This window comes from Corythoichthys intestinalis, chromosome 8, assembly GCF_030265065.1.
Source record: "Corythoichthys intestinalis isolate RoL2023-P3 chromosome 8, ASM3026506v1, whole genome shotgun sequence".
NCBI classification, from domain to species: domain Eukaryota; kingdom Metazoa; phylum Chordata; class Actinopteri; order Syngnathiformes; family Syngnathidae; genus Corythoichthys; species Corythoichthys intestinalis.
The window spans coordinates 6,126,924-6,149,900 of NC_080402.1; the positions used below are offsets into that span (position 1 = coordinate 6,126,924).

General features: G+C 41.5%; 1 protein-coding gene across 1 annotated transcript in view; it reads right to left on the reverse strand.

The window, feature by feature from the left end:
- The window catches only part of cntln (centlein, centrosomal protein), a 336,531-nt gene that overhangs the window by 15,536 nt on the left and 298,018 nt on the right, over positions 1-22,977 (reverse strand).

Genomic DNA, 22,977 nt, shown 5'->3' on the forward strand with positions numbered 1-22,977 from the left:
TCGCGGGGGTAGCAGAAAAGTCTGGGCTTCCCTTTCCACAACAACTTCAACCAGCTCCTCCGGCGGGATCTCAATGTGTTCCCAAGCCAGCCGAGAGACAGTCTCTCCAGCGTGTCCCACTGGTGGGACAATTCCCGGAACAGCTCTCTAGGGAGGTGTCCAGGAGGCATCCGAACCAGGTGCCCAAGCCACCTCAGCTGACTTCTTTCAACGCAGAAGAGTAGCAGCTCGACCCTGAGTCCTTCTCAGATGACCGAGCTTCTGACCCTATCTCTAAGAGTGAGCCTAAACAACCTGCGGAGGAAACTCATTTCGGCCTCTTGGATCCGGGATCTTGTTCTTTTGGTCACGACCCACAGCTCGTGACCATAGGTGAGGGTAGGAACGTCGATCAAATGGTAAATCGAGAGCTTCACTTTTGTCTCAGATCCTTTTTTCACCACAATGGACCGGTACAGAGTCCGCATCACTGCAGATGCTGCACTGATCCTCCTGTCGATCTCCCGCTCCTTCCTACCTACACTCGTGAACAAGACCCCAAGATACTTGAAATCCTCCACTTGTGGCAGGATCTCATCCCCGACCCGGAGAGAGCACGCCACCCTTTTACGACTGAGGCCCATGGTCTCGGATTTGGAGGTGCTGACCTTCATCCCAACCGCTTCACACTCGGCTGCGAACCGCTCCAGTGAGAATTGAAGATCACGGCTTGATGAAGCCCACAGCACATCATCATCTGCAAAAAGCAGAGATGCAATGATGAGGCCACCAAACCGGACCCACTCAACGCCTTTTGACTGCGCTTAAAAATTCTGTCTATAAAAGTTATGAACAGAATCAGTGACAAAGGGCAACCTTGGCGGAGTCCAACCTTCACAGGGAACGAATCAGACTTTCGATTGACAACACGAGATGGCCAAATCACCTTCAAATACTTATTTTAGACACTGTTTATGAGCCTTATTGAACTTTTGCTTTTGTTTTATGTTGTTGTACTCTGTCATCATCATCGGCGGTTACTCGTAATTGAGTATGACTGTCCTCCCTCTTGGTCCTTGTGGGTCTTCAGGTGGGCATAGAGGCTGGACCCAGTTATTCTGCTGCAGTGTGGGAAGGGGAAAGTAGTCGTGGTGGGTTTGGGTTGGTCCTGTTTGGAGGTCGCTCTCTCTCCCCCCTGAGTCCGCGTTTGTCTTGTTCAGCACAGTGGAGGTCAACATTGTACCGTGCAGCACCCTCACGGACGATGTTTCTCCAGGACGACCTTTCGGCTGCCATGTCTTCCCAGGCTTTTACATCAATGTGGCACTTATTTAGATTTGTTTTTTTGTTGTCCTTAAACTTCTTCTTCTGGCCTCCAGGAGCCCGCTTCCTTTCAACAAGCTGCGAGAAGTGGACTCGTTTCGGGAGACGAGAGTCAGGCATTCGGACAACATGGCCAGCCCATCTCAGCTGTTTTTGAGAAAATGGTGGCAGTGATGGTAAAAATACAGTTGGGCAAATAAGTATTTAGTCAACCACTAATTGTGCAAGTTCTCCCACTTGAAAATATTAGAGAGGCTTGTAATTGTCAACATGGGTAAACCTCAACCATGAGAGACAGAATGTGTGAAAAAAAAAAAAAAAAAGAAAATCAAATTTTTAAAGAATTTATTTGCAAATCATGGTGGAAAATAAGTATTTGGTCAATACCAAAAGTTCATCTCAAGACTTTGTTATGTACCCTTTGTTGGCAATAACGGAGGCCAAACGTTTTCTGTAACTCTTCATAAGCTTTTCACACACTGTTACTGGTATTTTGGCCCATTCCTCCATGCAGATCTCCTCTAGAGCAGTGATGTTTTGGGGCTGTCGGTGGGCAACACGGACTTTCAACTCCCTCCACAGATTTTTTATGGGGTTGAGATCTGGAGACTGGCTAGGCCATTCCAGAACCTTGAAATGCTTCTTACAAAGCCACTCCTTTGTTGCCCTGGCTGTGTGTTTGGGATCACTGTCATGATGAAAGACCCAGCCGTCTCATCTTCAATGCCCTTGCTGATGGAAGGAGATTTTCACTCAAAATCTCTCGATACATGGCCCCATTCATTCTTTCTTTTACATGGATCAGTCATCCTGGTCCCTTTGCAGAAAACCAGCCCCAAAGCATGATGTTTCCACCCCCATGCTCCACAGTGGGTATGGTGTTCTTCGGATGCAATTCAGTATTCTTTCTCCTCCAAACACGAGAACCTGTGTCTCTACCAAAAAGTTCTATTTTGGTTTCATCTGACCATAACGCATTCTCCCAGTCCTCTTCTGGATCATCCAAATGCTCTCTAGCAAACAGCAGAGGGCCTGGACGTGTACTTTCTTCAACAGGGGGACACGTCTGGCAGTGCAGGATTTGAGTCCCTAGCCACGCATTGTGTTACTGATAGTAGCCTTTGTTACTGTGGTCCCAGCTCTCTGTAGGTCATTCACTAGGTCCCCCCGTGTGGTTCTGGGATTTTTGCTCATCGTTCTTTATACCATTTTGACGCCACGGGCTGAGATCTTGCAAGGAGCCCCAGATCGAGGGAGATTATCAGTCTTCCATTTTGTAATAATTGCTCCCACAGTTGATTTCTTTACACCAAACATTTTACCTATTGCAGATTCAGTCTTCCCAGCCTGCTGGAGGTCTACAATTTTGTCTCAGGTGTCCTTCGACAGCTCTTTGGTCTTGGCCATAGTGGAGTTTGGAGTGTGACTGACCGAATTTGTGGACAGGTGTCTTTCATACCGATAATGAGTTAAAACAGGTGCCATTAATACAGATAACAAGTAGAGCCTCGTTAGACCTCGTTAGAAGTTCGACCTCTTTGACAGCCAGAAATCTTGCTTGTTTGTAGGTGACCAAATACTTATTTTCCACTCAAATTTAGACATAAATTCTTTAAAAATCAAACAATGTGATTTTCAGTTTTTATTTTCACATTCTGTCTCTCGTGGTTCAGGTTTATGTTGACAATTACAGGCCTCTCTAATCTTTTCAAATAGGAGAACTTGCACAATTGGTGGTTGAATAAATACTTATTTGCCCCACTGTACTCTTATGTTTACCATTTTTACCATTTAAATATCACATAAACAGAGCAAAATTCTCAATGTGATGATTCAACTTCTATCAAAGCCACTTTAACAAGCCAAATAACTCCGTCTTAACTCTGGCAAGAGAAAAAAAAAAAAACAGCGAGTTCTCTCGAGGGTCCTTCTTATCCCTGCCACTGTGTTGTGACATATTTACAGTAACAAAGCCACAGGGCTCCAGTTCCCGCCGCACGCATACAAACACACTTAGAGGAACCCAAAAAGATTTAATTAGTTGAATAATTAAATGAAGCTTAATTAGAGTCACTTTCCTTAGGAGAGGAGGAGCTGTTCCTTGTCATTACCGAGCCGTAATGAGCCACAGAACATGACGCTTCGCCTCGACGGCGATGATAATAACAATAAAAGTTTCTTTTTTCTTCCGAGGCGCGGCATCTTTGATATGTTTAGCGCAGAGGAATAATGATGTAAGCGGCTGCGGCAAGACAAATTAAGTGTATTATTTAGCAGCGGTGAGCTACAGCGCCCCCTTTCCCTCTCCCCCATCCCAAAGTTCAATAGGCTTTTAAAATGAAAGGAGTTATGTCAGCCCTGTAGCCAATCCATAAAGACCTTTGACGTTTTATAGCGATGCCCCTTCCAGATTGGTCCGGCTTGTCTCTACACGGCCGGGTCTAATGTTCACCTGCTTGTTATGGTTCCGAGGCTGATAAGAAGTGATGCTCGGCGCTCTCCCGCGGGTGTGATTGCCCAGTAAATATTAGCGGGCCCTCGGCGTGGCCCCGCGCCAGTAAACCACTGTCCTCTCATAAAGAAATCAACACACCCAATGACTTTTTAAATGTTAATATACTGTCATGAGGCCGCGTCTTCGTGTGTGTGCGCGCGAAATGAGTCTGAAAAATGATCTGGAGGGAACGCGAGCGCGTTTCTCCGTTTCATTATTGGCCGGCAGCAGAAGCCAGTCATTTCCCTGTCTTCATAAAGACTTGGCCCATTAAAATCTACCTCTATTCAATAATTAGGACTCCACAAATAAACCAAAGGCAATTAAATCAATGCTTCCCTGGGCTGGTGCCTGGACCCCATGGCCCACGTGGACACTAGATCTTCAGCGCTGGCATCATTCACGCCGGGTTGCAGCCGAGCGCTAGAGCACCCCCCTCGGCCCGCTCACGATTATTAGATAGCGCCGTCCCTAGACTCCGGACTACAGTGCCGCACGTGGTGGCTCTCTATTGACCGGCGTAGGCTTGCATCACATTAGCCAGTAGTGGCAAGTGAGCGATTTGGGATGACTCTGATGAGTCGATACTACTTTTCGACAACTTGGTGGAACGTCAATTATCAGGTTAGGATGTCTATGGAACAGTTTGACTCTGGTCTTTCTATTTGAATCTTTGGCGGCCATTGATGGGGATATATGTCCTATCTATTTTGACTGAAATAGGCTCTTTTCCACTGCACTCTGGTACGGTGATGGGGAAAATATTATGTGACCCGAAGTGAATTAGCACATTATGCCTTATGATAAATTCAATCCGGGTCAAAGGGCGGAATGATGGGGGGAAATATTATGTGATGCCTTAAAGTGCATGTGACACGAAAAAGCATGTTTATTTCATAATACACGCGGTATTTTATGCTCCTGAATGATATGGACCGCTTGGATGTGTGTGGAAGCGATCGCTATATTTATTTTGTGTTTTTTAATCCCGCGCCATAAAAATGAGTGACTTCCAGCTTCGGTCTTGCATTGGGGAGGAGGGCGCTGTGACGTGTACGGGTGAAGGCGTCCTCTTCACTAAACAGCCGTACTGTTGTGTATGAGGACTCAGGGGTCGCGTTAACCGAATATTTTCCGTCGATGACCGGTTGCTTAAAACGGTGACGGAAAAAACTGAAGTCCATCTGTCATTTTGACAGGTTGCAATTCACACCCCAGACCACAGGGTGGCGAGTGAGCATATTAATTAGCTATTGTCTCTCTTGATGCATGACGTCGTTGGCCTTACTCGGAAAAATGTCAAGGCAACTGAGTGTCCGAACTAAGGCTACATTCATACTACAGGTCTTAATGCACGAATCTGATTTTTTCATGTTTTTCCGACTCGAGTGAGGCATTAACTTGAAGGTCTGAACGTGACAAGTCGCATAGAACGGGACCATTTCAAATCCGATCTGGGTCACTTTCGTATGTGGTCTAAATCCGATCTGGGCCACATTTTTCCAGACTGTCGTGGCGGTCTGTACTGTCCAGTCCCGCAAATCGGATTTAATGCAGCAATTACATCATCAAAAAGCGAGAGACGGTACGGTAGCTACCAAGTCAAGTCCGACCCTTCCTAAAAAGCCGTGTTCAAGGCAAGCAAGGCACTAATAACGCACAGCTGCTTGATGTGTGATGGCGCGGTGTGGATTCTCTGTTAAACTTGTTCGGACAGAATATTAATTAAAGATGAATGAAAACATATTATTGAATATGTCATTATTATCATTTTAAAAATTTAAGTGACGGGTAAAAATAGATTATGACCGGATTTTTATGACCCTGTCAGTCAAAATGACAGACAACGAAAACGTCTAGCGCAACCTCTGTGAGGACTAAGGATTCAGCTGATTTTGCGGATTAATACGTTTATTTTTCGCATCACGCCAGTCAAACGGCTGCAGAAAAATCTTGCTTTATGAGGGAGAGGCGTGTGCGCCTTTTTGGAGTTTCAAAAGGTTCCCATTCACCGTGGATATTGGCCAAGCCCTACTACTGTGGGACCAGTGGACTTACGAGGAAGTGAGTAAACATCTTGTTTTGTATTATCTCAAATATTAATAAAGCGATTACAAAGTAAACACTACAAACTTTCTTTAAATAAAGGACTACTTACATTTGATCATTGATAGGCATGTAAAAAAATTTCCACATGCACATTGGCTGCATGTTAGCTGCACAACAACTGCAGCCGAACTGTAAATTGCTCTCTGCCGGGTGGTTTGCCGATCCGCGAAGACAATCGACAACCCAGTCGTCATGTCAAATAATCCGGGCTAGTTATGTATGATTTTCAGGTAAATATACCTATAAGCTAAAATACATATGCATGAAAACATTAGCTCAAACAAAAACTTATGTTGGTCTTAACAGGGAGCAGCTGGATTCAGCCATGTTAAATAAATTATGTCATTTTCACTGTTGACACCAGAGGGCATTGTTTGACACCAGAGGGCATTGTATCCACCCAAATCAATAAAACTAAATGCAAACACTTTCGAAACAAACCACTAAAACGCCACTCAAACAATACTCGAAGCAGGAAAATTTGATTCGAAGCATTTTTCTAATCGATTTAATCAATCAATCAATCAATCAACTTTATTTGTATAGCACATTTAAAAATCCGCCAAGGAGACCAAAGTGCTTTACATAGCAAAACACAGCAAAATAAGTCAACTTTGAAAGATAAAACAAACACATAAAATAAAATAAATAAAAGACGAGGTCATAAACTGTCATTGCACATTAAAAGCTGACGAAAAATAAAATGTTTTAAGACGTGATTTAAAATCCGTAAGTGAGGGGGCCTGTCTAATAGTAAGTGGTAATTGGTTCCACAGCCTGGGCGCCATCACCGCAAATGCACGGTCACCCCTAAGCTTCAGCCTTGATCTTGGGACTACTAGAAGCAGGTGGTCAGCTGATCTGAGGGTTCTGGTTGGACTGTAAGGCTGAAGCAGTTCTGACAAATATGGCGGCGCAAGATTATTCAAACATTTAAAAACAAATAATAATATCTTAAAATGTATTCGGTAATGTACCGGGAGCCAGTGAAGAGATGCTAAAATTGGGGTGATATGTTCACGCCTGCGGGTTCTAGTTAGGAGTCGAGCAGCAGAGTTTTGTACAAGTTGCAGACGGGCCAGTGCCGCCTGACCGACACCTGCATACAAAGAATTACCGTAATCCAGCCGAGTTGTGACAAAAGCATGAATCAATTTTTCCATATCAGAGCGTGAAACAATAGATTTCACCTTAGCAATCTGGCGAAGCTGATAAAAACAGTCCCGAACAACACAAGAAATCTGCTTCTCCAATTTAAAATCAGCATCAAATTGGACCCCTAGATTTTTGACATAATTCTTAAGAAACGGAGACAATGAACCGAGGTCAACATTCAGGGAGGCCTGGCTACTCGGTTTGAACACCATGACTTCAGACTTACTGTCATTCAAACTTAAAAAATTACATGAGAGCCACGACTTTATATCGTTGAGGCATTCAATAAGTTGACAGAAAGTGCCATTCTGCGCCAATGGAAAATAGATCTGACAGTCATCAGCATACAAATGAAATGAAACACCATGTTTTCTAAAAACAGAACCAAGAGGCAATAAATAAAGTGAAAATAAAAGAGGGCCGAGAACAGATCCCTGGGGAACCCCATGTGGAAGCGATGCCTTTTTGGACATGAAATTGCCCATTTTCACACAAAAACTCCGTTCATTTAGGTAAGACTTAAACCATTCAAGAGCGACACCTTGAATACCCACACTGTGTTCAAGACGAGAAATTAAAATCTGATGGTCTACGGTATCAAATGCTGCAGATAAATCCAAAAGAACTAAAACAACAAACTTGCCAGAGTCTGTTGCCAGAAGTATATCATTTGATACTCTTAAAAGTGCCGACTCAGTGCTGTGGAGGGATTTAAAACCAGACTGAAATGGTTCCGAAATCTGGTTTTCTTCAAGGAATGGTAGCAGCTGACTATAGATAACCTTTTCTAGTATTTTAGAGATGTATGGAAGATGAGAAATGGGCCTAAAATTTGAACAGAGGGTGGAGTCTAGGCCTCTCTTCTTCAACAAAGGTTCTACTACTGCATGCTTAAAGTCACATGGCAATGTGCCAGTAAGGAGACTACAGTTAATAATTTTTAAGACGTGTGGAGCAATGATGTCAAAAACCTCTTTAAATAAGCGAGGGGGAATTACATCGGAGGGGGAACCGGAGGGCTTTATATTACTAACAATGTTTTCGACAAAAGAAGAAGAAACTTGCTCAAACTGGGCGAAAACAGATGAACAGCGCATGGGAACGGAGGGATCATTGCAAAATGGTGAAATAGAGGCTCTAGTTGTAGCAACTCTGTCAATAAAGAATTGAAGAAAGCGGTCACATTTTTCATTTGATGCATCAGGATCTAGGGAAATTGGAGCATCGAGGACAGAATTTATAGTTTTGAAGAGAGCACGGGGATTATTACTACTAGCAATAATTTCCGATAGGTACTTGTGCTTCTCAGCTTTCACAGTCTTCTGATATTTCACCAAGCAGTCTTTTAGGATCTCGAGTTATTCGAAGAATCGTTGTAGCACTAAAAGTAAACACATTTTTTAATGTTTAAATTAGGGCTGTCAAACGATTAAAATTTTTAATCGAGTTCATTACAGCTTAAAAATTATTTAATCGTAATTAATCGCAATTCAAACCATCTATAAAATATGCCATATTTTTCTGTGAAATATTTATATATATTCTGTAAAATAAATTGTTGGAATGGAAAGATAAGACACAAGAAGGATATATACATTCAACATACGGTACATAAGGACTGTAGTGGGCATTTCACTCTACTGTCATTTAACTCTGTCTATGCTGTCCTCACTCCAAAGCGTCTACTTTTTCCAAACCAAGACAGCTAGTGAACGACGCCTTAATAATCAGACTTCTTCCTTTTTCATCTGATTTATTAATAAAATGGCCTCAAACCATTGTCCTCTTTAGACCGTTTACGTAAAACTACAAAAAAAAGTAAACAAGCATTGCATTAGCAACACTGTTAGCTTAGCACGCTATACAGGTTGACTAAACATAAACAAAAAGCGTCTCATACAAAAAATATAACATTTCGCTTATTAACATAATATGTACATTCTTTACAACAACCATACTTACGGACAAATCTTTTCCAAGGATCATACAAGCACAACAGAGACGTCGTGCAGCCATATTGAACTGGCAAGAAAAAAACAAACCATGTCGCAAAGCGACCACAAGAGTTCGCTTTTAGACAGCACAAAACGCCTTGCTGTAAAACTTACCAAAAGGCAGAATACTGTCTGAGAGGGACATGTGCGTTAATTGCGTCAAATATTTTAACGTGATTAATTTAAAAAATTAATTACCGCGCGTTAACGCGTTAATTTTGACAGCCCTATTTTAAATTATTACAAAATGCATTTCCTAAATAGAAAAACAGGAAAGAAAACAGTAAACTCTTATTTCTCATCATTTTTTCCTAAATTTTTTTTTTTCCAAAATAGGCAATAACATAAAATTCAATATTTTTGATTTCTATAGCCCTTGCTGAAAGCTAATAATCATCTTTGTGACAAACCAAAATCAATCTTATTTACATATGATTCAATCTCATTGAATGATTCATAAGGAAAATAAATTTGACGTATAAGCAAATTCAAACTGTATCTGAATCTAAATTAATACAATACGGTTAAAAAAAATGCTTCACTAAACATGATAAATTTAAGCAGCCTGTCTCTGATGCTATTCTGAAGACACCGCTGGCCGTTTGCTCCTCTTGTTATGTTGACATGTGGCTGAACATGACAGCCACGAAGAACAATGGCCCTCACTGGCGCACTAACACATACACACCGACTGAGTGACTGATGCGCGGACTATTGACAGGGCCACTGAGATAATAAAGCGCTGTCCCACTGGCAGCTCTATTAGACTCTGTCAGTGACAAGAGGAAGCTGCGCCGACCGACACATCCTCATCTCGACTCGGTGACAGCCCAGCCAGTTAAGGACACTCGTCTTCTCCTCCTCATCCGTCTATCGCGCGCTTCCTCGGTGTCTTCTTATTTTAGAAAGCGCAACGGAGAAAGGAATGATATCACCATTAGGGCAGGGTGACTATTAGTGTCACAGGGAGGGTGACAGGCGGGGAGAGTTGACTTCACAGATGTTCTGCTCGCTGAGCTTTTCATAAGCAATGACAGGGAGGAGAAGAAGACACGGGTGGGAGCTCACTTGTTTTTTTTCCTTGACTGGTGTTTTACAAGAAGGTCCTTACCGCTGTCTGCTCTTCTCATACAAGGGGTAGGAAGTAGGATTGATTATGAAGCCAAATATGAGCTCTCTTATACTGTAGATTTGGGACAAAATATCATTTGGCTGTATATCCTGATACAATATGCATTGAGTTTGAAAAACAGCCGCTAAATACCATATTGGGCCGAATATAAGACGGCCCTGATTAGAAGACGACCCCCTCTTTTTCAAGACTCAAGTTTAAAAAAAAGACTTTTTGAACACCAAATTAATTTTTATGCAGAAAATAATTACAGTATTTCTGAAACAAATGATTATAACAATATAGCTGAGGGAAAAAGCATGTTATTTTGCCTCATTCAAATCTTAATATCTGAACATTTAAATATGTAAACTAAAGTGCAATCACATTCGTAAATGAATGGCTTCTGGTTTTTGAAATGTAAATAAAGCAATCTATTGTGATAAAATAACAAAATTGCATTAACTAGAGATGTCCCGATCCGATATTTGGATCGGATCGGACGCCGATATGGGCAAAAAAATGTGCATCGGTATCGGATCGGAACACAGGAAAAATTCCGATCCAGACTTCCAATCCAGTTTTTTTTTAAAAAGTTTAACCCGGGTTTTCCAGCGCACCGATTTACATAATCCATTCCAGTTTTTGCTTCAGTTTCCCTAAAATCGGTGCGCATTTTACGGCACACCTTCAACACACTACATTTACATTACCGTCTCCCAATTTACCGAGAGCCTTTATCGGTAAAAATGTCAGCTGTGTGGGATCATTTCACCTTAAAGGACGACAAAGACGAAGAGGCAGAGAGCAACATATGCCACAATAAAGTCAAGCGTAGTGGTAAAGCTGTAAGAAGTTTTAATACAACCAACCTAATCAAGCATTTAGCGAAATACCACCACAAACAATATGAGGAGTATGTTAAGAAAACCGAAGACAAAAAGAAAGGTCCTACGCAAATAACACTGGCAGAAACTTTTGCTATGCGTGACAAACTGGCACTCGACAGTCCCAAAGCCCAGGGAATAACAAGAGTCATTGCCGAAGAATTCATTCTGGATGACGAGCCATTATCTCACGTGAGTAAAGACGCACCATCCAATACGCGATTCGGCCGTGGAAGATTCGAGAACGATTCACAAACATCCAAATTCCGATTACTGAAATATGTCAAGTAAAGCGGAACTAATACACGGCGCAGTCTTCGGGACGCAATGAGAAACTGACCGCATTGCGTCCCGAAAGTAAACATAACTTGTCTTAGGCCCGGGTAATGCCAATGCTCAACTCACTGCTTTAGCTCAACTCATGCCGCTGGATAAAAAACACAAGAATACCTGACTGATGCTGACAGCCGCTACAAACTACGTCAACGTCGTTTTACTGGAGATAATAGATATCATATGTATATAGAACCAGATGCTACACGACAGACTTGACTGCGTTAGCAACATTGAAGTATTGAAAACCAGATGCGTTAGTAAACCGCCCCCATCTTAAAGCAGAAGACTTCCCTAGTAGGCTGTTGTGAACCTTCCAAGCGAAGCTAATTAACTTTTCATCTAAAATACTCTTCAATCGGCAGAATCTTGACTTGAATCTATCTTCAAAACAGTTTTAAAACTTTCACATGTCGAAAGTAGACAGAAGGGAAATTATGGAATAACGGCAGCAATTTTAACAACTTTAACAGTTGATTTGCAAAATTAAATGAATTGAATGTAGTTTAAAGCTGCTGATACAGAATGGGGACTTGAGTATTTTATTTACTGTTTTAAAATGTTAACTTGATACTGAAATAGTCGTTTTTTTAAACCTGAGAGGCTTTTTATACAATTTTTGTAACTAATGCACGAAACATTAAAAGCATCTAATAGCTTGGGGGATTTGTGGGATTTTCCACTGAGGTTGTTGATGTGTTTTGCTTTTTTAAGACAGTTTACAAAATTATTTGCACGTTTTACTGACTAACTATGCCATTTCTGTTTGTTATTTATAATGTTTTGTGTGTCACTGAATAAACAGGTCAGTTTCTTGTTACCAACCGTTGTGTTTTATTCAAACTCACCTAATTCAGCTGGCTAGTTGTTATCAAGAGTACTAAAACCTTTATCAACATGAGTCTGACAACTAAGTAAGGAGGCTAAATAACTTTAAACTTTAACACATGCTCAGATAGGTCGGTATCGGTATCGGCCAGTATCGGTATCGGATCGGAAGGGCAAAACAATATCGGTATCGGATCGGAAGTGCAAAAACCTGGATCGGGACATCCCTAGCATTAACCATCAAAGTAAAGTCTAACTGTAACAGTAGTCTTGAAACAAATCTGAATAAGGAAAAACATTGCAATGAAATAATACAAACTGGTTAAACTTGAGAGTAGCTGAGATCTGTTATGAAAGAACATCCCTTCAATGATATCTGGCGCCATCTAGCGTCGTGAATGGGTATAATGTCTAGAGCGTGAATATAAGACGACCCCCTCTTTTTCAATCTTATTTCAATGCAAAAAACACCGTCTTATATTCGGGCCAATACGGTAGTTTAATCAAATTGCTTTATTGAACAGGTCTGGCAGTGCAGGATTTGAGTCCCTGGCGGCGCATTGTGTTACTGATAGTAGCCTTTGTGACTGTGGTCCCTGCTCTCTATAGGTCATTCAGTAGGTCCCCCTGTGTGGTTCTGGGATTTTTGCTCTCCTTTCTTTTATCATTTTGATGCCACGGGGTGAGATCTTGCATGCAGCCCCAGATCAAGGGAGATTATCAGTGGTCTTGTATGTCCTCCATTTTCTAATTCCTCCCACAGTTGATTTCTTTACAGCAAGCGGTTTACCTATTGCAGATTCAGTCTTCCAGCCTGGTGCAGGTCTACAATTTTGTCTCTGGTGTCCTTCGACAGCTCTTTGGTCTTGGCCATAGTGGAGTTTGGAGTGTGACTGACTGAGCTTGTGGACAGGTGTCTTTTATACCGATATTGAGTTAAAACAGGTGCCATTAATACAGGTAACGAGTGGAGCCTCGTTAGACTCCGTTAGAAGAAGTTAGACCTCTTTTATAGCCAGAAATCTTGCTTGTTTGTAGGTGACCAAATACTTATTTTCCACTCTAATTTGGAAATATATTCTTTAAAGATCAAACAATGTCATTTTCAGTTTTTTTTTCTCCCCACATTCTGTCTCTCATGGTTGAGGTTTACCCATGTTGACAATTACAGGCCTCTCTTATCTTTTCAAGTAGGAGAACTTGCACAATTGGTGGTTGACTAAATACTTATTTGCCCCACTGTGTCTCAAGAATTCAGGGATTTATGCATTTATTCACAAGAACTTTCAACGTAAAAAATTCTGTGTTTCCACTCGGACAGCTTTGCCCGAGATAGGCCCCGCCAATACATTATGAAGTCGATGGCGCAAGAAAGTTTGTCAATGGCGGTGATTTCGCGCTGAACCGGAAACAACAGTCCGAGCGGACCAATTACAGTCCGTTTGTGTCAAGTCACCACGCGTTGACGTGACGCGTGGTCAAGATTTTGCGGAGGTGCACGTCAGGCTACGGCGGAGGGTCGTAAATCGGGCCTGCCTTAATGGCGTAGGTCCGCCGCAGAAGCAAAAACCAGCCTTCACGTGCACGTGACACGAAAAAGCATGTTTATTTCATAATCAGTGTTGTTAATTTTACTTTAAAAAAGTAATTAATTACAGTTACAAATTACTTCTCCAAAAAAGTAATTGCATTAGTAACTCAGTTACCTGAATGTAAGAGTAATTAGTTACTTGGCAAAGTAACTAGTGATAATTTTTATGTTTTTTTTTTCCCTCAAAAAAAAAAAAAAAAAGGTCACACAATGTGAATTTTAAAGGGTTTTGGGGACAATTGGCCCTAGCCCACTTCTTTACCCTCCACTTAACTAGACACAAGGGTATTGCGATAACTAGATAGTAACCTTTGCTATGTGTGGAAGTCATTTAAAGTTGTGAATCAACTGTTAAAGTTGTTAAAATTGCTCCCGTTATTGCATTAGTTCCCTTCTGTCTACTTACAACAATCAACATGTGTAAGTTTTAAAACTGTTTCATCATTTAAAGATAGATTTAAGTCAAGACTTTACCGATTTAGGAGCATATTAAAAATAAAATTAAAAAAAAAAGTTACTTAGGTTCGCTAGGAAGGATCTCTACATCAGAGCCTTTCTGCGAGGTCTACTGCTTTAAGATGGCGGCTGTTCACTAACGCATGTAGTCCTTAAAACATGTTGCCAATGCAGCCGTGTCTGTCATTTGCATCTAGTTCTATAATATGTGATATCTACCGTATCATGTGGGCGTAGTTTATAGGCTATCGGCGACGGCTACAGTTAGGTTTATTGGAGCCACCTAGCATCGCGTTTGCAACGTCGTCTTCCCCACTCCTGCTCTGCTCTCTCGTATCCGTGAGTCCGTCTCTCTCAGACCTTTTTTATTCAACCAAATTAGTAACGCACACCTTTCCCGCCTCAGTAACGGTAAAGGCGTTGCCAAGATGAGAAAAGTAAATAATTAGATTACTCATTACTGAAAAAAATAACGCCGTTAGTAACGCCGTTATATTCTAACGCCGTTATTAACAACACTGTTCATAATACACGCGGTATTTTATGCTTCTGAATGATATGGACTGCTTGGATGTGTGCGGAAGCGATCACTATATTTATTTCGTTTTTTGAATCCCGCGCCATGAAAATCAGTGACTTCGGGCGTCGGTCTTGCATTGAGGAGGAGGGCGCTGTGACATGTACGGGAGAAGGACTCCTCTTCACTAAACAGCGGTACTTTTGTGTATGAGGACTAAGGATTCAGCTGATTTTGCGGATTAATACGTTTATTTTTCGCATCACACCAGCCAAACGGCTGCAGAAAAATCTTGCTTTATGAGGGAGAGGCGTGTGCGCCTTTTTGGAGTTTCAAAAGGTTCCCATTCACCAAGGATATTGGTCAAGCCCTACTACTGTGGGACCATTGGACTTACAACGAAGTGCGTAAACATCTTGTTTTGTATTAGGTCAAATATTAATACAGCGATTACAGAGTAAACACTACAAAGTTTCTTTAAATAAAGGACTATTTATATTTGATCATTGATAGGCATGTAAAAGCTCTCCAGTGCACATTAGCTGCACGTTAGCAACACGACAACTGCAGCCGCCCTCCTCCGCGGAACGAGCTGTAAATTGCGCTCCGCCGGGCGGTTTGCCGATCCGCGAAGACAATCGACAACCCAGTCGTCATGTCAAATAATCCGGGCTAGTTATGTGTGATTTTCAGCTTCGAAGACTTTGAAACATCACTCGGTTCGGGTTAGCATGTCGGCTCGCTGTCACGCCTCTTGGTTTGTCTACATTCTCCGAAGCCGGGGAAGGGAAATGACATATGTCCGATTTAGGTGTCATAAAATATCATTCAGAAGGTGCGACAGTAAAGGTGAAGTCGATAGTTTTGACTATTATAGAGTAATTTTGCCATGTCGTTCTGAATAAGTGCATTTTTATTATTTCATATTCCATTTAGCACAACACTGTTATTTGTCATGGCTATGCCATTTATTTAGCAGTTGGGGAAAATACTTGGATAAAAAGAATATCCTGTAAAAATATTGGAGTAGAGAGACTGAAACAATGACATTTTGCAGCTCTCTTCTTCCCGTTTTCCTCATTGTGAATAGTTTCCCCTCGACGGGCTGACTGGTCCTTCTCAAGCCATTTATTTAGCTATTGGGGAAAAATACTTGGATAAAAAGAATATCCTGTAAAAATATTGGAGTAGAGAGACTGAAACAATGACATTTTGCGGGTCTCTTCGTCGCGTTTTCCTCGTTCTGAATAATTCCCCCTCATTGGGCTGCATAGTAAAACCGATGAGCCCAGTCTCCCGCTGACGTCATCCACCTGTTGGGGACGCTTGAGCCCTATAATGGTAGGCGTGGCTGACCGGCAGATTAAAAGACTTAATTTCTCATCATCTGCGCTTTGCTAAATTGTTGTATATAGTCGAATCGTCTCAAAATATGATTCTAATTCACATAATAATGCTATTTAAGACTTTTTTTCTCCTGTTGTATGCTCTTTCAGTCCACCCACTCAGAGAGATCCCAGTCTGAATTAGCTCTCTTTTTCAGAGATGGTGAAGAAAACTCTCCAAACAGATCAAGAAAAAATGAACAAGATGGACTTGAAAGCAGATGGAAAAAGTCTGCTGGAGTGGGGAGGGAGGGCGGCGTGACTGCACGGGTCCCAGCGGTCCCGGGCGGTTTGGCGACCCGCGAAGACAATCGACAACCCAGTCGTCATGTCAAATAATCCGAGCTAGTCATGTGTGATTTTCCACTTCGAAGGCTTTGAAACATCGCTCGGTTCGGGTTAGCATGTCGGCTAGCTGTCACGCCTCTTGCTTTGTTTACATTCTCTGAAGCCGGGGAAGGGAAATGACATATGTCCGATTTAGGTGTCATAAAATATCGTTCGGGAGGTGCGACAGTAAAGGTGAAGTCGACAGTTTTGACTATTATGGAGTAATTTTGCCATGTCGTCTTGAATAAGTACATTTTTATTATTTCATATTCCATTTAGCACAACACTGTTATTTGTCATGGCTATGCCATTTATTTAGCAGTTGGGGAAAATACTTGGATAAAAAGAATATCCTGTAAAAATACTGAGGTAAAGAGAGAAAAAAATGACATTTTGCAGCTCTCTTCGTCGCGTTTTCCTCGTTGTGAATAGTTCCCCCTCGACGGGCTGACTGGTCCTTCTCAAGCCATTTATTTAGCTATTGGGGAAAAAAATACTTGGATAAAAAGAATATCCTGTAAAAATATTGGAGTAGAGAGACTGAAACAATGACATTTTGCGGCTCTCTTCGTCGTGTTTTCCTCGTTCTGAATAATTCCCCCTCAATGGCCTGTATAGTAAAACCGATGAGCCCAGTCTCCCGCTGACGTCATCCACCTGTTGGGGACGCCAGAGCCCTATAATGGTAGGCGTGGCTAACCGTCAGATTAAAAGACTAATTTCTCGTCATCTGCGCTTTGCTAAATTGTTGTATATAGTCGAATCGTCTCAAAATATGATTCTAATTCACATAATAATGCTATTAAAGACTTTTTTTCCTCCTGTCGTATGCTGTTTCAGTCCACGCACTCAGAGAGATCCCAATCTGAATTAGCTGTCTTTTTCAGAGATGGTGAAGAAAACTCTCCAAACAGATCAAGAAAAAATGAACAAGATGGACTTGAAAGCAGATGGAAAAAGTCTGCTGGAGTGGGGAGGGAGGGCGGCGTGACTGCACGGGTCCCAGCGGTCCCCGTAGGGACCCGGGGGCAAGTCTCAGACTTGTCATACTCGGCTCTTCTCTTCCTCACCCCCCCTCTCCTCGCCGCGGCCCCCCCTTTTCACCCCTGTTCTGCCCACGGAAAACGTCGATAGCAGGCTGCCGGTGCCGAGGTCTCTAGTGAACACTAGCTCATTCTCCCGGCATCGACAGGCCCGCCAAATCAATATTTAGTTCCCCACTAACAAGCTGCCTCGGGGTCTGAGCCAAAGAGAGAGAGAGAGAAATGTGGGACAGGCCAGGATGGCAGAGATAGACAGAGAAGAGGGACTGAAAGCTGTCCAGCTAGAAGGGAAAAACATGGATTCAAGTGTGTGTGTGAGTGTGGGAGGGGGAGAGGAAGGTGGAAAGGTCAGAGGAAGATCTGGGGAACAAGAGAACAGTGCCTGGTGTGTGTCGTGGTGCGGAGGCGACGCATGAGTGCCTGCGGCAGCCGCTGACAAGAACACAGAAGAGACGCGCACGTACACACGAATACACACTCAATCACACACATATCACAGCGAGCAGACGTTGACAGCGCTCCAGTAAAGCTCCTGCAGATGAGTGGCCGGAGTTGCTTTTGTTTTTTTTTTTCCTTTTCCGCAGAAGATACAGCGATGCCTCTCAGGCCCTCGTCCGCACAAGAACACGGTTATTGTTAAATTATTTTGTCTTGTTTTTTTTGTTTTTTGTTTTCATTTCGTGAAAAGGCGCAAGAGTCAAATGCATGCCAAAGCAAGAAGTGGCGCTGTAAGCCCTCGCAGTCAGGCCTGGCGTGGGTTGCCGCAAGCCCCCGGGGCGGAGAAACTATTACACCCGTATTCACAATGCCAATATTGAGCATTTTTGACCCCGCGGGGCCACCGTAGTTCTTAGCCATGTGTCGGTACTAGTGATGCGAGCCTAAACAAGTAGACGGGCCACATAATGTTTGCTGTTGTTTCTTATTCTGCAACAATTTGCTGAAAACATCAACCATTTGCCGTTTTTGTACTTAGATAAAAGTAAACTGCTGGAAAGTTACGTTCGGACCAGACGTGTTTTTTACTCATAATCTCATGTGAATCATGAGGGGTGTAACAGTAGTGGGGCTGCAGCTATCGATTATATTTGTAGTCGATTCATTTATGAACAAGTTAGTTCGAATAATCGAGTAATCGGATAATGAACATAAAACATTTAAATACCTGAGCTGAGCTTCAAACCGTATAAAAAAAATAAATAAAATAAAATAAATAAGGATCTAAGTACAACAAAAGAACAATTGGTTAACTTATATAGCAAAAGTCTGCTAGCTTAAATGCTATAAATGTTTTAGGGCTGTCAAACGATTAAAATTTTTAATCGAGTTAATTACAGCTTAAAAATTAATTAATCGTAATTAATCACAATTCAAACCATCTCTAAAATATGCCATATTTTTCTGTAAAAATTATTGTTGGAATGGAAAGATAAGACACAAGATGGATATATACATTCAACATACGGTACATAGCGGCTGTATTTGTTTATTATAACAATAAATCAACAAGATAGCATTAACATTATTAACATTCTGTTAAAGCGATCCATGGATAGAAAGACTTGTAGATCTTAAATGTTAGTACAAGTTTTAGAAATTTTATATTAAAACCCCTCTTATGTTTTTCGTTTTAATAAAATTTTTAAAAATTTCAATCAAAAAATAAACTAGTAGCACACCATTGTTGATGTCAATAATTACCTACACAATGCTCATGGGTGCTGAAGCCTATAGACCCTACCCACCGACGTCACAAAACCACGTGCTCGCTGTATGGTTCCGCCCACTTGTCCGTCATTTTGTCTCTGTATTAGCATTGGTTTCAATTGATCGAGGCATTTAAAATGCATTTCATGGAAGACCCGGTGCTTTCTGATGCCGTAAACTCACTGGATGTGTTGCATAAAAGGCGTTATGTGGAAAAGCTTCGTTCTATACAGTCGCCAGATCCATATTTGATGCCCAAATCGATGTTTTTGGACCCACTGTCTTCGCCCTGTCTGCCTGACATCTGCTACGCTGATATTATCTTGTCCACACAAAATCAGCCTATTCTCACGAAAATTTGAAAAACTTCAAGAGCTTGGAGGCTTATAAATACTTCGTTGCTGGTTGGGTGAAACAGGTCCTCGTCCACGAAAATTCGGCAGGAATGTATCTTGTGCTTGGAAAGGTGAGTTACGAAATTTTCAATTCAAAATCTTTTGTTATTGCTAACATCCACTGTCAAGTCTAATGTATTTCATGTCGTTTGTCAATGGAGTTAAGGCTTTTAATGTTTATATGGTTTAGCGATAGCACTCTCACTACATACATACGTGTATGTTGTCGGCGATTAGCCTAGCAATGATCTTAATTGTGGTTATTTGTCAGCCCAAAACCCTCTAAGTATATCTTAAATGCATCTTACCGGATATAAAATGACTACTACATAGTCTGTGGTGATTTTTTGGTGCTCAGTTTTCACGTCGAATTGCAGCCGTCCATTTCTCTCTCCTCTTTGGATCCCTCGGAATACGGTAAAACTTCAAGTCTCTCCTTCCATCTTCTCTGTTAGTGCAACCAACAGCCACACACGCCTTCACCATTTTGATTATTAATGTTAAGGAGCAGAAAAACACGCCGTAAATAGGAGGAATGTACGTAGCCGTAACAGGTTAACACTATGTTTTGACGGACAATTGGGCGGTACCATTCAGGAGAGCGGAGTTGTGACGTAACGTGGGTAGGGTCTATAAAATCAGTCGCACCCAAGCGCCGGCAGAGGGCGGCAAACAACAAAAAACAGGTAACAAGTAACAAGCGGACATTACACTGCTGTCATTTTAATCTGAGCGGGGCATGTGCGTTAATTGCGTCAAATATTTTAACGTGATGAATTAAAAAAAATAATTACCGCCCGTTAACGTGATAATTTTGACAGCCCTAGTTTTTTTTTTATTTTTATTTTTCTTTAACAATGCTCTTCACAAATTTTTATTTTTCTTTAACAATGCTCTTCACAAATGGTTAAAACACATATTCCCACAAAAAATGGCTAAATATTAGGGCTGTCAAAAATATCGCGTTAACGGGCGGTAATTAATTTTTAAAATCACGTTAAAATATTTGACGCAATTAACGCACATGCCCCGCTCAAACAGATTAAAATGACAGCACAGTGCAATGCCAACTTGTTACTTGTGTTTTTTGGAGTTTTTTCGTCCTCTGCTGGCGCTTGGGTGCGACTGATTTTATGGGCTTAAGCACCCACGAGCATTGTGTAATTATTGACATCAACAATGGCGGGCTACTAGTTTATTTTTTTATTTAAAAAATGCTATTAAAACAAAAACATTAAGAGGGGTTTTAATATAAAATTTCTATAACTTGTACTAACATTTATCTTTTAAGAACTACAAGTCTTTCGATCCATGGATCGCTTTAACGCAATGTTAATAACGTTAATGCCATCTTGTTGATCTATTGCTATAATAAACAAATACAGTGCTTATGTCTGTCCCCCATCCTTCACACCCTACACTGGCTCCCTGTTCACCTCCGTATTGAATTCAAAATCCTCCTTCACACCCATCACTGTCTACACGGTGTAGCCCCCACCTACCTCACCGAACTCCTCACATCGCATACTTCAGCCAGAACCAGGTCAGGCCAACAGCACCGTCTACTCCCGCCCAGGACTCGGCTCAAGACTATGGGCGACAGGGCCTTTGCAGCTGCTGCTCCCCGTCTGTGGAAGGCCCTCCCAGACCACCTCAGAGCCCCGCAGACGGTGGATGCATTTAAAAAAGGACTAAAAACTCACCTTTTTAAAAAAGCTTATTCTAGCTAATTTTATTTGACTATCTTATTTTTATCTGATTGGTATCTGATTTTATCTGTGCTTCTGCCCGTTTTGCTTTTACTCTTTTATTCTTAGTCTTTTTATTTATTTTATTTCTTTCTGGCGATGTGCACTTTGAGATTTGTTTTCAAATGTAAAGGGCGTTATAAATAAAATGTATTATTATTATTATTATTATTATGTACCGTATGTTGAATGTATATCTCCATCTTGTGACTTATCTTTCCATTCCAACAATAATTTACAGAAAAATATGGCATATTTTATAGATGGTTTGAATTGCGATTAATTACGATGAATTAATTTTAAAGATGTAATTAACTCGATTAAAAATGTTAATCGTTTGACAGCCCTACTAAATATACGTATAAACTAAATTACGAATACAGTAAAAAACATTAGCTAAAACAAAAATGGGTATGAGGTGCTTTTCAGCATGTGCATCTTTCGTGGCACGCCAGACCCACTTAGAGTGTTTGGTTCCAAAAAGCTCAATCTTGGTCTCATCTGACCAAAGCACACGGTCCCAGGCTTCAACTGGGACCGTGTGCTTTGGTCAGATGAGACCAAGATTGAGCTTTCTGGCAATAAACACTCTAAGTGGGTCTGGCGTGCCACGAAAGATGCGCATGCTGAAAAGCACCTCATACCCACTGTGAAGTATGGGGGTGGGTCAGTGATGCTGTGGGGCTGTTTTGCTTCCAAAGGCCCTGGGAACCTTGTTAGGGTGCATGGCATCATGAATGCTTTGAAATACCAGGACATTTTAAATCAAAATCTGTTGCCCTCTGCCCGAAAGCTGAAGATGGGTCGTCACTGGGTCTTTCAGCAAGACAATGACCCTAAACATATGGCCAAATCTACACAGAAATAGTTCACCAGACACAAAATCAAGCTCCTCCCATGGCCATCTCAGTCCCCAGACCTCAACCCCATTGAAAACCTGTGGGGTGAGCTGAAAAGGAGAGTACAGAGGAGAGGACCCAGGTCTCTGGATGATTTCGAGAGATTCTGCGAAGAGGAATGGCTGAAGATCCCTCTTTTTGTCTTTTCCCATCTTGATTAGGAAAAGATTAGGTGCTGTTTTGTTGGCAAAAGGGTGTTGTACAAAGTATTAACACCAGGGGTGCTAATAATTGTGACACACATTATTTGATGTCTAATAATTATTTCTTTATGTGGGATTCCCCCCCCTCCCCCCCACTGAATAAATGCACTTGTATTAAAGTTAGGATTTTTCTCTTTTTTTCCATTAAGGTCCCATATTATTTAGAAAAAAAAATATTAGAAGCTAAAAAACACATAATTATTATAAATCCAATAATTATGGAGGGCACTGTAAATGGATGCATATTTTTCAGGGCTTTCAATTTGGCTACCTCAGCAAAAATCTGTGTTCTCGGAGTACTTTATATATTTATTTATTTATTTATATTTTTCAAATTATTTCATTAACTCATTTTGACTGGGAGTGCTGGCAGCAATTGTACGTCTCGTTCTGTCAATGGCAGACATTCAGTTAAATTCTCTGAAATACCCATGTAATTTTTTAAAATACTCTTGAAAATGAATAAAGGAACATCAGAACTACTGCTGCA